The following is a 14,130-nucleotide window of genomic DNA, read 5'->3' as shown; positions in this document are numbered from 1 at the left end:
GACATACTGGGACGTCTCTACGCTCTTATGTAGGGGCCACCCCAGTTATTTCCTAAGGAGAATTTATTTACTTCTGTCCACCAAGATACACTCTAATAGTGTATGTAAAGCTGCTTATAAATCTGAAGTGGATTTTGAAATTAAGTACTTTTATTAACTTGAAGACCCCCTGAACCATGATGTGTTCACAGCAGGCATTAAGAAGGAAGGGTTACCCTGAGGGTCTTGTGAGGAGATCCACACCACTGGGAATGGGAGTAAAGAGGAGGCAGAAGCAGTAATCCCAGTCCTGAGGCTGATGACCTTGCTGGGGCCTGGACACCAGTTCCTGTGACTTCAGCCTACAGATATAGGCAGCCTCCAGGCTTCCTTCCCTTATCCATCAGCGTCAGGCCAGTCTCTGTGGCCAGGGCCAGAATAGTGTGGCCTGCTTCCTTTTGATTGCTTTTGTTGTAGCACCACCTACTGGTGAGTAGTTTGGGGGAGAGGCCATGGACTCCATTTGGACAGAAGAAACTGTTGAACAGTTTTCTTGTCATAGAAAGTAATCCTCACCACTAATTAAGTGAGGCAGAGATGCTGTATTAAATCCTAGTGTCTGTTGCAGCTGGTACCAGCTCTGCTTTGTAATGTGGTATCATTGGTGGCCGCTTGGTTCCTGTAATAGGAAACTTCCCATGGGAAATTAAAATAAAGAAATAACATGTAACCAGAATTATAATCTATCCAGCATTTGTCTACCCTTCCCTTCCCAAGGGTTAGAAAACAAAGCAAAACAGAAAGCATTAATGGTATGCTTGCACTCTTACAGAGTAAATCTGTGATGTCACTGCTGGCTGTAACTAAGGGAGGGGGAAAAAAAAAACCATTGGCATGTGTCGGCTCTCATCAAAGGGTCTTGAATCCTTCCCTGGTGCTAAGCAGAAGAATCTCTGGAACACGGGGTTGTATTATCTGTGACTGCCTCCTGAGTGACAGATCAGAAACTCACTAAAGCCTTCCATGTAAGTCATCACTATTCCAGCATAGAGCTGGCTTCTCGGAAAACCAGGAGCACGGCACAAGTGCTGTAAGTGGCAGGTGGGAGAAAAAAATGAATTCTTGGTGGGGGAAGCTCCTGGTATGTCTTGTCATTAAATACTACTAGTTTTTTCTTTGTTTCAGTTCATCTCCTTAATTCCCATGTTGTGCAAAAGACTCTAGGCAAACTGCTTTCATCACTGTCATTGATATGAATCAGCATGTTTGATATGTGTTGGAAAATGTAAATGGCTCTAAAGTATTTGTGATAGCTTTTATTTGGTTGTTTTTTTTTTTTTTTTCTAACCCCTACCTGCTATATCAATTGGAGCAAAGCTCACACTTAGCCCTGCTCAGTTAAGGGAACATAAGAGCCCTGCCCTGACTTGCATCTATTTGCACTTTCACTCATCCTTGATCAAGAATCTATGGCTGTCTCCAGACCAGCACAGGACCTGCGGGACCTGGCTCGGATGTGATCTTGAGAGGCCTCGAGGGTCTAGGATAGCACCAGGTTGATGTTAGTCCCATATAAATGTCTGAAAGCAGAATGGTGTCCCCTCAGAAGAGCTGCCAGCATCACGCTGAAATCTTTAACTTTCTGCTCTTCTGTCTTGCTCCAGTGAACTTGGACTTTCCTCTAACAAGTAGCCCTGTCTGTTGAAAGGACATCAAAATGGCAATTGGGACTTTTTTCAGTATCCTATGTCCAGTCCTTGAATGCACCCATACTTACTTCCAAGTCTTTAAGAAGACCGCCTCCCAAATAACGCTTGGGAGTGCCAGAGCTGGTTCCGGATTAAGAGTTGCCTTTAAGCCAGGATTAAGCCAAGTGATATCCTTTATTTGCCTCCTGATCTACCATAGTTTTGATGACTACCTATAGAGTGTCTCTGCAGGCTGTAAGTATCTCATTTTAAAATGAACTATGCCTCCCAGAAGCAGCACCATGCACTGGACCAGCCACCTATCACAGGTAAATACATGTGTTCCTTTTCTATTATAATGTCACCTGCATGTCATTCTCACCTTTGAACCCTCCAGTTATCAGTTGAAATTCTGTGGGAGTCTCTGTGACCACCAGGGTTGGCAGAGTATCAATCTAGAGGCAAGGAGGAAGTCCGGTTCAGTATGACTTAGCTGGTGTTGGTCCCAACCTCTAGAGTCTGACCCTAAGCAGTTGATTGCCAGCACATTCAAGCATGGTATAGCTTGGAAAAAAATTCCTGGTGTAATACAGTCCCCTGAGTACAAGGAGACACATTGAAACTCAACTCATATCCATGTCACGTCTTCCGATGAGGTCTAGAGATTGGCTATATGTATTATCTTAAGGGCCTGTGAAGGGATCTGATATGGACTCAGTCCTACAGTCAGTGTAGATGTCATTTCGGCAGTCAGCTGGTCCTGGCTGTGGGAGCTTAAGAGAGCCCCTGGCCATACAGATAATTCGGAGGTCATTTTGTCTAATGCGCACCCCCGACCTGCACATGGTAATGCAGGTCACCAGGCTACTGAGCAGTCAGTCACCTCCATTCCCAGCCTTCTAGGTGGAAAACAGGTTATCCACAGTTTTTCCTTGTGCATTTAACATTCTTGGTTTCCCTAGAGCTATTTGTAAGCACGGGGACATCACAACAAAATTGTATCTTTATATTCTTCAGATTGCAATGTATAGGGGTTCATCATGTTCTTTCTGGCGTCCTTCCGCATAACTAGGGGCCGGATAGAATGTTAGGAAAGAAAAGAAAGTGATGTGAGTGGCAATCCTGCTGATGTGGACCAGAGAGTTCTCCTCTGCCTCCTAGTCTTAGCATCCCAGGACATGACATCAAGCGCTCAGTTGCTTCCTGTTTTCAGGCAGAATGCAAGCTGTGTGTTCTGTATGGTAGTATTGTTGTTGTTTAGTGAACGCTTTCTTTATTTCTATAACCAAACCCATACAGATATTGCCTTACGTATTTAATAGTGTTACCCTTGCAAATGGAAAGCAGTTGAGTTTGCTGTTTCCCGATCAGTATTGCTGTTTATTTCTGCACAGTGATGACTGAACACAGTTCACTGGGATGCTTTTTTTCTAAAACAGAGTACAACTAAAGTTTAAAAAATTCAAAGTGTGTGTGTCTCTGTGTGTTATACTGCTGGTGTGTGTGTGTGTCTGTGTGTGTTTCATCCCACTGTGTGTGTGTCTGTGTGTCTGTGTGTGCGTGGTGTGTGTGTGTTTCATCCCACTGTGTGTGTGTATGTCTATGCATCTTTTTGCTTCATCTGGCTGTGTTATAGGGGTGGAGTTTCATCCTGATGCGGTGGGGGTGGTCGTTTTGCCCTTCTGAAGGTCTAAGGATAGCGGCTCCTTAGCTCTCCTCATAAGCTGAACATCTCCCTAAGTCCACAGGGCACACACACTCTAGAAATGGTAGGTAGGTGGAGTGCCTGAGGTGACCCCCAAGGGCAAACACTAGAACACATTTAATGATGATCATCTGGAGAGACATGGGTACATTCACACTTGGAGTGAAAACACATGGGCAGGGAAGACCTTGGACCTGACCCAGACAGAGACTGCAAGCTGCCCCAAGCTCAGCCCACAGCAGGACCTATAAACATGCTTGTGTCTGATATCCCTGCCCTGGTGACCACACTGTTCTGTGAGGGATAAGGCTGACTCCTCCCCCTAGGGAAAGAAGAGATGGACGTCATACTCTGCTGCCCAGATGACCTCCCTCCTGCATGAAGAGCCCTTAACTACACTGTGTCCACCTCCAGTTCTGCCAACAGCACTGACCAGAAAGGACAGAAGAGTAGACAGAACTGTACCCAGAGCTCACATGGATCCGAATCCTTAGAACACAGAAGGCTGGAAGGGCCGGGGCTGTTCTGCATAGCAAACACCTAGTGAGCCACTTCACAGCTGTTCCCCAATAGGTGGGTTCTGATTCTGCTTACCTGTCGGTGGAGGCCACTGCTACCCTCTAGCATGCCTCACACTCCGCCCTTCTACTTGCATGACCTCGATACTCTCCATTTACCCAACATGTCCTCAGCCTTGCTGTCCCTCATGCTGTGCACTAAGGCAGACCATGTTCCTCTTTGGCCTAACAGACTGAAAGTTTATGTTACTGGGGAAATCCCTATGGTGACAGTAACACTGCACCCCTGCAACCCTCTTGGCCCCAGTGACAGTGGCTTCTTGTTGTTTTCCCCATGGTCATATGCAGCGCCAAGGGCTCCAGAGGCTCATCCTGCCAATCCATGTGTTCTCCAGTGTCTGTGCCTCCACTTGAGGTGCTCGGAGCACAGATCAGCCCCACGTCCCCAGTGTGTCTGAGTGCTGCTTGCCTACCTTTCCCCTGGCACACATTCTAAACCTCTCTGGGCCTCCACCCCTTGCTCAGCCATGGTCTGGGCTTCTCTAAGGAAACTGAAAGTGGAAACCTAAATTAACCTCCTTCCTTTCTCTTTTTCCCTGGACCTTCCTCGCCCTCCTGCCTCAGCTGTGCGAATTCTTGCCCAATGGAGACATAAAGAACATCTGCATTCCCATAAAGTTCTGACAAACAGAGGTATATATAATTCTGTCAAAATTCAGTCAATGACTTTATTGGCCTTACCTACAGAGCATGGGTGAGGGATTGTATACAGGAGTTTGGGTGACCCCAAAACATCTATACTGCAGTCTTCACCCAGCATGAACGGTGTCTGCCTCAGTAGTCACATAGATACAGCCCTCTTTAGTCCACGGTCCCTAGCCTATGTACTCTAGGCTATATACATTAGGGAAGAGGTGCAAACCAATGGCTAGGAGAGATGGCTGGACTCTCAGGTAAGGGCTCAATGACTCCCCCTAGTCCCTACTCTGAGGGAATGTGGTCAGTCCACAGACTGCTCGTAGGCACAGGCACAGCTAAGCAGGTGAAACCGGTGGCTGTTTTGCTTGGAGAACCAAATTCTTCAACCTGACTGCAGCTCCTCTGCGTCTTGGGACCCTGTGTTCTGTTCTGCTCTAGTTGAGCTGGGTTTGCTCTGGTCCATCCGCCTCCAGCTCCTCCAGGCAGGGTCCATCCTACAGTCCCCAGTACCCTCCAAAGTGACTACATAGGCCTGGTTGAGCAGATCCCACAGGGTAGGCAGAGGAGTCATTTCTAAGACAGCCCACCAGAGTTCAATGAACCATAAGCAATCCAGTCTTGCAGCATTGATTGACTCAAGAGAGGGGAATGTTCCTTGGGGCAGGAAGCTAACCCAGGAAAGAGAAGGTGCCCCGGACCCAGTGTGGGGAGGCTGGGAATCTTTCCTTCCAGACATGGCTTTGCTCTGCCTGCTGCCTGGAATGCCCTTCTGCTTCCGGCTCGCATGATGGGCCTTCTGGCCTCCAGGGCAAGCCCTTGACTGTTCTCCTTGTCTGCTGCTCTGACCTCCTGAGGCTGCAGATGCTGTGAGTCACTTCAATCCTGACTCTTCCACACTTGCTCTTGGCAGCCTCCCCGGAAAGAAAATGCTTTGCAAGATTAGTATTCACCACAAAGAATGTGTTTCTCCACAGTTTTTTCTTTACAACTCATTTTTAAATCTCAATGGTTTCAGCTTGTTGCAACCACAACGTGTTACAATTAAAGATGAGAAGCGGAAGCAGAGGGGGAAAGGTTGCCCTGACAAAATGTATGTCAAATGCTGACTCTTAAAGCAGAAAAATGAATGACTGTATTATTTCCTATAGACATGCAGCTGCTCACACAAGGAGCACAGCTTACAAAAGTACCTGTCCTCTCACAGAGCAGCGTGTCTGTGGGCTTGAGCTAAGCATCCAGGACACTCACAGCTTTTATCCCCACGGGTTTGAGGGGATTCAAGCAAGAGTCTATGGTCCTCAGTGCTACATCTTCTGTGTACTGATAGGGTGGAATATCCAGTGTCTATGCTCATGAGAATCAGTCATTTTTATGACTGTGGTGAGCTAATGTTGAGTCACCAACTCTTCTACCTGGATACATCTTAAAGGCAGTGCTGAGGAAATAAACTGGGAAAGTCATTGGAAAATTATTGCCTGAAGTCAAGATTCCACGTATTTTACAAAGGGCTTATGCTTATTAGATTAATTTTCTTCTTCCTCCTTGCCCCTCCCTCCTCCTGCCATCTTCCCCTCCCTCCCTTTTTTTCTCCCTCCCTTCTTTTCTCCCTCCCTCCCTCCTGCCTTAGATAAACCTCAGTGACAGGTGCTAGACCCTAATCTCTGATGGAGTGGACAGACTCAGCCAGCCCGTGCTTGTCATCCACGCACGAGAACGGGGATCACCAGAACCCATGTAAAAAGGCTAAGCACACAACTTCCGGAAAGCCATTTGTTCTAAAAGGTGAAACCTTACCTGTCCTTTTAACAATTGATTTCAGCACAAAATCTACTTCCGACACCAGAACATAAAGAGTTGTGTTGTCTGAAGGAAGCCCGGTCTCCCGCTAGATGCATACACATAGGTGGAAGACAGTGACTTCTGCCTGGTCAAGTGATGATTTCCCTTCCCGGAAGTGCTGGAAGCAAATTCACATGTATGCCGATATGTTCATGTACCTATCCAGTAATTATTATCTGCAAGCATGTATCTGTTTTTATCAAGCAACCCCAAGTATACAATGCATTCCGTTTTGAGACAGCCCATCAACAGGTTTGGCAATATGTGGGGCATATCGCCAGCAGACTCTCTGAGATAAGAGCTGTGGAAGGACTCTGGGCAGATCCCTCCTTGGTCTCCAAGAGCTACTATGACAAGGAAATTCAAATGTGTGGCTTCTGACAGTGCTGGGGTCTAGAGCCCCAAAGCAATGTCAGCTGCTCCACTCCTCTGTAGCTCTGGAATAGCTTACGTGCCTCTCCCTCCCAGCTTCTATGGGTTCGGGCTATCCTCTGGGTTCAGGCTATCCTCTGGGTTCACTCCAACCTGTTTTGGTTACCATGCTGGCCTCCTTCTATGTGAGTCTGGGATTCTGTTCTTCATCTAAGGATGGTAGGCATGCTGGCCTTAGGACCTACTCTAATCCAGTGGGACAGTATCTTGGCTTAACTGTATCTACAAGGACCCTGTTTATCACATAGAGCCGCCTATCCAGGTATGGTGGCTGTAAACTTCTGGGACTGTATTCCAGCCTAGCCTACCACCTGAAGCTGTTGTGCACTGGCGATGTCTTGTACTATAATTTAACACATAGAGACCTCAAGTTCGAGTCATTCCCTGGAAGCAGTGATGCCCGTGATAAGGGACTTGAGTCAGGTCTGAGCCAGGCTGGAGGGAATCCCTGTCTCATAGATCTCACAACCCTATGTCGGCTTTCAAAGAAAATGCAGTGTATCAGTTGCTTTTCCTGTTCTTGGGACAGAATATTTGGCAGAAACAGTAAAGAGAGAGATTTATCCAGCTTATGATTGCAGAGAGTCTGGGCCATCATAGCAGCAAAATCATGGCAGCAGGTGAGAACTAACTGTAGCAGCAGGGGTAAGTGACAGCTTCCCATGTCCTGGGACCTGAGAAGCAAACAGCTCGAACCCTCAAAGGCCCACCACTCACCAATAGGCAGGCTCTACAACCTTCTAAAACAGGGCCTCCATCTGGGTACTGAGGGAGCTGCAGGGGCATTTGAGATGCAAGCCACATTAAACAGTGTGTCCTGTGGGAATAGCTGTCCCAGTGTAGGGGGTGATGGGTGGTGCTGGGGATATGTCTGCAGCCATGGCTTCAGGAGAGCTGGCTCTCAAGGTTGTACCTCTGGCACTGTAGATCACTGTTGTCTCAATCAGCTCAATTCTCCAGTAGGGTTATGTTAGAGGAAAGGGGGACAGGCTGGCACCAGAAGAGAAAGGCTATGTGCCCAAGCAACTGAGAGACTTGGGAGGACCAAGTGACCAGAGGGATTGGGGGGTAAGAGGGCAGAGGGCCTGGGAATGAATAGCATGGAGCTCCATTGGTTTGTCAGGGCAGTTATAACAGAGAACCAGCGGCTGACTGGAAACCTCTGTGCTGGGGCTTTCCCCTGGCTTCTGGAGGGTGCTGGCAGTCTTTTGTGTTCCTTGGCTTGAATGAACATTGTTCTGAGCTCTGCTTTAATTTGTCATCATACATGGCCTCCTTGTATGCTTCTCTGTGTACAAATGTTCCTTTGCAGTAAGAATAGTAGTCATATTGAAATAGGGCCCAACCTCAGCTTAGTGTGACCTCGTCTGTTTCGTTCATTGGCACCAACCCTCCTTCAAAGAAAGTTATGTCAACCTAACAACTTGGATGGTAGATACAATGTGGCCCATAACAAGGCCTTCTCAGAGAACAAATGTGACCGTACCTCAGCAACAACTTCAGGGAACTCTGGGGAACTGAGAGGTCCAGGAATTCTACTCACTTCATTGAAGGCCTGGCTTGAAATTCTGACACTGAACAGTCTCATCACAGGGGCTTGTTAGCTTAGCCTGCATTTTGAACTAACCATGATCCCTAGGTCCTGTACTGATCTGTGTGTATGTCAGTGACAATGACATATGGAAGCTGTGAGCCTGGGGTGAATGTGCATGGTCAGGTAAGTCTTTTGTTCCTCCAGAGAGCTGGATTAGGCGCATCTTCTCCCACTGAGACCAAACTAAGCAGTCCTCCACTACATGTGTGCCAGGGACCTCGGACCAGCCCATGTGTGCTTTTTGGTTGGTGGCTCAGTATCTGGGAGCTTCCAGAGATCCAGGTTAGTTGAGACTGCTGGTCTTCCTATGGGGTCATCCTTCCCTTCAGCTTCTTCAATCCTTCCCCTAATTCCTCCATAGGGATTCCCAACCTCAGTCCAATGGTTGGTTGTAAGTATATGTGTCTGTCTCAGTCAGCTGCTGGTAGGGCCTCTCAGAGGACAGCCATGCTAGGTTTCTGTCTGTAAACGCATCATAGCATCAGTAATAGTGTCAGACCTTGGTGCTCCCACCCCATGAGATGGATCCTACCTTGGGCCAGTCACTGGACTGCCTTTCCTTCAGTCTCTCCAGTTTTATCCCTGCAGTTCTTTTAGAAAGGAACAATTCTGGGTCAGAAATTGTGACTGTGGGTTGGTAACTCCATCCTTCCCCTGAGGCCCTGTGTATCTACTGGAGGAGTTCATCTCCCCACTGTTGGACATTTTGGCTAAGGTAAACCCCACTGAGTCAAGTGTAACAAGCAAGAAGGCCCAAGTGAGGATGCTTCAATCCCACTTAGAAGTGGGAACAAAATAATCATGGGAGGCAGAGGGAAAGAAGGACCTGGGTTGGGGGGGGGGGGAGGGGGAACAGGATCAGGTATGAGGGTTGGGGGAAGGCAGGAGAGAAACCCAGAGGACCAGAAGAATGAATGGAAGTGTGCAGCCTCTGGGGTGGGAGACGGGGATCCTCTAGAAACTCCCAGAAACCTGGGAGGTGAAAATTGAGGATTCTTAAAACACATTGGTGGGAGCATCAGAGAGGATGTTAAGTCAACTACAGGCCTCAGGTGTTATCTGATAACATTCTTAGCCTTCCATTGGTGGAGAATGGGCGTTTGTTATGTTAAAGCTTCCTAAGACTTTATTGTCTGGATGTTATACCTGATGCTGAGGTGGCCCCAGTACAGATCAATGGCCAAAAAAAAAAAAAACGTGGTGCACTTGATTTCCAAATTCTTGAAAATTGTAACAGCTTCTGCCACCACACAAATGGTCCCAAGTCTCTTATCTCTAAGGTTCTTTCACTCTTACATTTTTTTATTGCTACAATTTCTCTATGCTTTGATCTTTTTTTTTTAAATCCCTTATTTCAGGGTTGCACATTGGGTATAGTTTAAAATCTATAAAATCTGAAACAAAATTTGGCTTTAACTTGAAACAAAATGCTTATAGTTAAAAAAAATCTATACTTATATATACTTAATTTATATTTAGTATATATACTTAATTTAACTTTTGGGTATATATACTTAATTTAACTCTTTGTGTGTGTGTGTGTGTGTGTGTGTGTGTGTCTGTGTCTGTGTCTACATGTGAATTTGGATTCAACTCTCTGTATATATGTGTATGTAACTTGGATCATTTTAAAAAATAGATCTACTAGGAAAACCGATGTTTTTAAGTAACAACCATGTAGCTCTCCTCCATCTTGGCTGATGACCTCATGAGGCTATAAGCAGCCACATGGCTGGCAACTACCTTTACTGAGGTTAAAAAATACATGCCATGTAACTTTATCATCTTACGAAGACCACATAGCATAAAGCAACAATTATAAAATTTCTTAGTCCTAGTGAGCTCTGTTTTATCAGTGTCTCTTTTTTAGAATAACAAAGCAGTAAGTCTCAAATATTTAGTACTACTAAAGATTTTTGTATATATGATGATAAAATTTAAGGTTATATCAGCTCCAACGTACTATATATGTGATTCAACTCTGGTTTGGAATATACTGTATATGATGATAAAACAAATTAAGATTTTTTTTCTATGTCTTGTGTGTAGTGCTCTGCCTGCATGCAGGAAGAGGGCACCAGATTTTATTATAGGTGGTTATGAGCCTTTATTTGGTTGCTGGGAATTGAATTCAGTATCTCAGAAAGAACAGCACGTGCTGTTAACCTCCGAGCCATACCTCCAGACCATGATGATAACATTTTAAGGTTATAAAGGTCTATTCAAATTTTTAAAAGTCTGATTTAAGGTTCATGTCTAGCTACTTATGTTTTGGCTAATCGTTCAACACCAAGCTGCTAGAAAATGTAGATGGGTGGCAACATGTTTGATAAATAAGGTGTATTTGATAATCAGGGTTTATAAATTCCTAAGTTTTATTCAGGTCACAGTAATATGTGTCTAGTAGTTTCTCGTAAGTTGCCAAATACATATGGACTGGACATCGTGGATGTAATTCTTACCTGTTAGTCTTCATAATTGTTGTTATAGTTTATTATAATAAGAGAAAGCCATTTATTGGATTAAAAGGGGGGATTGTTGAGAGAATCCCTTGTATGGAAGCAGCAACTGTTGATAAAATGCTGATTGGCCTATAGGCGGGAGGAAGAAGGTAGGACATCCGGTAGGAAGATGGAATGCTGGGCTAGACAGAGCGTGGGAGGATTGGCCCGGGAACACGGCTCAGAGGCTCAGAGGCATGGGGGCTGAGTGGAGGTAACCAGCCATATGGCAGAACTTATGACCAGACCAAATCAGGGAACAGACAAAGCTTATGCCCTAGGTATTTGTAAATATATCTGAATCTCAGTCGTTATTCTGGGAGCCTGGGCCTGGGAGGAAAAACTTATTTTACTGCCAGCTCCAGGTGTTCCCTCATAATCTGTAGCTAGCCCCAGGTATCCTTCCTTGCAAATTGTTCCAACTGCTGCCTGCATGTCCGTATCCCCAGATGGTCCCCCAGTGCTGGACAGTTAGTGAAACAGCCTGCTCTTCCAGGACTTGGCCAGTATCCCAGCTTTCTTGGGTCCCTAAAGATGTCAATGCCCCACACAGCAGGAAGCAGCTTAAGAAAGCATGGCGCCCCCCTTCCTGCCTCACCATCTCCCTTTCCTATTCCTCACCTTTTGTTATAAACAGGTGTTAGTCCCAGCCTGCCTTCAGTGACTCAGCACCTGTCATGCCAGCTCAAGTGTTACACTCATCCTTTAAAAGGTCCCTGCCATCGAGGCCCTGTTCTCTGTCTCCTGGTCCTTCTGTCTCTTGTTCTTTGTATCTCTTCTGTTTGCCCCTGCCCCTTATCTCTTGTTCGAGATCTATTGTTTGGTATGATCTCTGTGGTATTCCTTGCCCCACCTGCCATCAGTCCACCAAGGTACTCCTCCTCCTGCCACGGAAAACCTAACAGTGATTGTGTTAGGAAGCATAGTCTTCGTACAGGACAGCGTATGGCTAAGGTGCCACTGAGGCTGGGTGGAGCCAGGAGGAACCAGATCAAGGCAGATAGAGCATGAGGAAGTGGCAGTTACTGGAGTGGCTAGATGTGAAATTCAAGGATCTCTAAACAGTGCTGAAGGCATCTGGGACTGGAGCCTGTTTCTGCGGGGGTTTGCTTTAGTGAGGGCTATCAGTGAATTTGCCTTCAACTGCCAGTCAGTCAGTCAGTGAACTGAGCTTCTAGGAAGCTCTGTGGCCACATCTCCCTCAAAGAGATGCCAGTCAGCAGCCGCAGATAGGTGCAGGCTGCCCGCTTTGCTCTAAGGTTCCCTGGTTGCAGCCTAGGTGGAAAATCACAGCTGTTGAAAATTGAGGGAGAGAACATCGGTTTCTTTTTTTCAACCCCTGTTGAGTAAAGCACTCAAAGGCCTTACCAAATACTACATCAGAAACCAGGGCACTACGTTTTCACAGCAGAGTAACAGGGGCTCAGGGACTGAGGGCTGAGTTAGGTGTCACCTATGTGGCTGAGTGTGGCTGGAACCTCGATGACCTGGGCGAGGCAGAGTCACAGTTGGATGAGTCACTGTCTCAGAATCTCAGTCTGCAAATGAAGGAAGTGACACTGGGACCACAGCCAGAAGAGACAGAAATGCTAGGAGCGACTGAGAGAAGTCACCAGGAGATCAAGCTGTTGTCTCACCTGAGGCCCAGAAGGCACCTCTGCCGGGACCTGCAGACATGGCTTTGTGGGGACCTACAGGGGTGACTAGATGGGGGGCAGGGAGATATGAGAGTGAACCTAGTGGGGGAGGAAGTGGGTCAGAGCTAGACATCATGGAATCCTGCTCAAGAAATCCTGATCGAGCTGTATGCAGCCTAAGATATGACGTGGCTCCCGGCAAACCTGTGAGATGGAAAAGGGACCAGAGCCCAGAGCGATGGCCGCTTCCTCTGTCTTCACTGAAATACTCCATTGAGTCAGAGGCAAGCAAAGCCAGCCAGCCAGGTCCTGTAATCCTCCAGTTGGGTCTTGATTATATAACTGCACCCTTACTGGCTGACAAGTTTTATACTGAAAGTTTCTGTACTGAATAATAAAGTTAGATCTGTGCACTTATGTGTACGGATATGAAATCTCTGTGGTCCCTGTCTCCACTTCCCCCCCATTTCTTGGTCCCAGTTCTGACAACTAGAGGATGCAGGCATGCCAGGGTGTGGACCACAGGAAAGGCCCCTCCACCCAAACCCTATCCTGTTTGAAAATGGGAACATTCGCAACAGCCAGATCTCCGTCTGAGAACTGCCTCTGTCACTGGGGAAGACTAATGAGTGTTCTAGGGTCATCAGTGAGAGGATACCATGGATCCTTCAGACTTTCCAAAGGTGGTGACTTCACATGCCAGTGCCTCCAGAAACAGCAAGCGCTCTCCCTCTTCAGGGGCTGCTAGCTCCTCCCTGCCTCCTCCTGTTTCGGGAGTGGTTTTCCTAGGCACACAGATCAAATTCCACAGCAGCAATGATTCCAAATGGCACAACTGGCTTGGAGTTAGAGACAGAATGTGTGGAACCCATGAATCTATCCTTGCTTACTGAGTCCTTCTGTATGAATAAAGAAGCATTCCACTGCCTGTCAATCAGGCTGCAAGAACACCAGCCCCACCACTGTGCCTGACTCATTCCTTCCCCAACTCCATTACCCCCATCCCCTGTGGGATCTGGCCATCACTGGGGCTGGCCCTCAGCAACCAAGTCCAAAGTTAAAGGTGTCAAACATGGAGGGGGCTGAGTAAAGTTTACAGAGCATATACCTGTGGGGTGTGTGTGTGTGTGTGTGTGTGTGTGTATTCAGCAAATTGTTAGATTCTGAAGAGACATCAAGTGATATGAAATCTGAACCACTTCTGCATAACACATTCAAGGCTTCTAGACCACTTGACAGTGAAAGACTATGGGCTCTTAACTGGAGGAACATTGTGATAAAAATTTCTTCCGTCAGCAATTTTCCAGACAGTTGGATGATACCCAGTAGACCTGAAGAGGTTTGTAATTCTAATCCAGGTGGCCAGTTCACAATTCCTGTCACCTGGCTTCCTGTGTGGTTGATGTTTTGGGATCCCCCCTTTGCAGGGCTGTGTGATACCAGTTCCTGGGGAAGAGAACAGTCACAGATCCCTGCAGACACCTCTCTGTGCTGTGTGTCCCCACTGTCCGTCCTCCAGAAGCTGGTATGTACAGCCA

At 46.8% G+C, this 14,130-nt stretch overlaps 2 long non-coding RNA genes across 2 annotated transcripts; one reads left to right on the top strand and one right to left on the bottom strand.

Moving 5' to 3' along the window:
- Positions 1-128: 128 nt before the first annotated feature.
- On the bottom strand, positions 129-4,484 carry LOC143443757 (uncharacterized). Its single transcript, XR_013113029.1, has 3 exons — positions 3,967-4,484; positions 2,050-2,122; positions 129-671 (listed from the first exon to the last, which is right to left on the bottom strand). It is a non-coding gene; the product is annotated as an uncharacterized LOC143443757 (long non-coding RNA).
- Positions 3,703-6,400, top strand: LOC143443758 (uncharacterized). The gene is made up of 3 exons (XR_013113030.1): positions 3,703-3,945; positions 4,515-4,583; positions 6,217-6,400. It is a non-coding gene; the product is annotated as an uncharacterized LOC143443758 (long non-coding RNA).
- Positions 6,401-14,130: the final 7,730 nt, after the last annotated feature.

This window comes from Arvicanthis niloticus, chromosome 10 (assembly GCF_011762505.2).
Source record: "Arvicanthis niloticus isolate mArvNil1 chromosome 10, mArvNil1.pat.X, whole genome shotgun sequence".
In the NCBI taxonomy this organism is placed as follows: domain Eukaryota; kingdom Metazoa; phylum Chordata; class Mammalia; order Rodentia; family Muridae; genus Arvicanthis; species Arvicanthis niloticus.
The sequence above is the reverse complement of the archived record's forward strand: the minus strand, read 5'-3'. Positions and strand labels throughout refer to the sequence as shown.